Source organism: Phyllostomus discolor, chromosome 8 (genome assembly GCF_004126475.2).
Source record: "Phyllostomus discolor isolate MPI-MPIP mPhyDis1 chromosome 8, mPhyDis1.pri.v3, whole genome shotgun sequence".
Taxonomy (NCBI): Eukaryota; Metazoa; Chordata; class Mammalia; order Chiroptera; family Phyllostomidae; genus Phyllostomus; species Phyllostomus discolor.
The window spans coordinates 56801452-56802723 of record NC_040910.2 but is presented as its reverse complement, the minus strand read 5'-3'; the positions used below and the strand labels follow the sequence as shown (position 1 = coordinate 56802723).

Below are 1272 nucleotides of genomic sequence, written 5' to 3'. Positions count from 1 at the left end.
TGAAGCCTCAAATCAAATCAATGATTTGGAACATAAGAAAGAAATATTAAATCTCAACAACAAGAAGAAAAAAGAATTTAAAAAAAAAAAACAAGGATAGGCAAAGGAGCCTCTGGGACAACTTCAAATGTACCAATATTTGATAGGAGTGCCAGAAGGAGAAAAGAAAGAACAAATTGAAAACTTATTTGAAAAAATAATGAAGGAAAACTTCCCTAATTTGGAGAAGGAAATAGACATACAAATCCAAGAAGCAGAGTCCCAAACAAGATGGACCAAAGAGGACCACACCAAGATACATAATTAAAGGCCAAACATTAAAGATAAAGAGAATATTAAAAGCAGCAAGAGAAAAGCAGGAGTTCCCATAGGACTGTCAGCTGATTTCTCAAAAGAAACCTTGCAGGCTAGAAGGGACTGAAAGAAGTATTCAAAATGATGAAGAGCAAGGATCTACAACTTAGATTATTCTATCCAGCAAAGCCATCATTGAGAATGGAAGGGCATATAATGTTCTTCCCAGACAAGGTAAAGCTAAAGGAGTTCATCATCACCAAACCATTATTACATGAAATGTTAAAGGAACTTATTTTTTAAAAAAGGGTCAAAACTTTGAACATTAAAATGGCAATAAATTCACAACTATCAACACTTGAATCTAGCCCCGACTGCTGGTCTCTCCTTGTGGCCGTGGTGTGAGAACAGAGAATTGCGGTGGCCGGAGTCATGGCAGGACAGGCATTTAAAGTTTCTGCCCTCTTTGACTGTATACTGGTTGAAAGGTGTGCTGCAGAAACTGTAACCAAAGGAGGCATTATGCTTTCAGAAAAATCTCAAGGAAGAGTATCTCAAGCAACTGTAGTAGCTGTTGGATTGGGCTCCAAAGGAAAGGGTGGAGAGATTCAACCAGTTCACTTGAAAATTGGAGATAAAGTTCTTCTCCCAGAATAAGGAGGAGCCAGAGTAGTTCTAGATGACAAGGATTATTTCTTATTTAGAGATGGTGACATTCTTGGAAAGTATGTAGACTGAAATAAATCACTATTGAAATGGCATCATGTGCTGCAGTGCATTCCTTTGAAGTACTGAAATCTTCCATCATGTAAATAATTTTCCATGTCTCTTTATAATAAACTAATGATATCCAAAGTAATGACATCCAGTGTCTTTTCTAAATAAAAATATATAATAAATGGTAAAAAAAAAACCACAATTGAATCTGAAAAACAAACTAAGCAAACAAGCGGAGCAGAAACAGAATTATAGATATGG

General features: G+C 35.8%; 1 pseudogene; it reads left to right on the top strand.

The window, feature by feature from the left end:
- Positions 1-541: 541 nt before the first annotated feature.
- On the top strand, positions 542-1055 carry LOC114515398 (annotated as a pseudogene).
- The last annotated feature ends 217 nt before the right edge of the window (positions 1056-1272 follow it).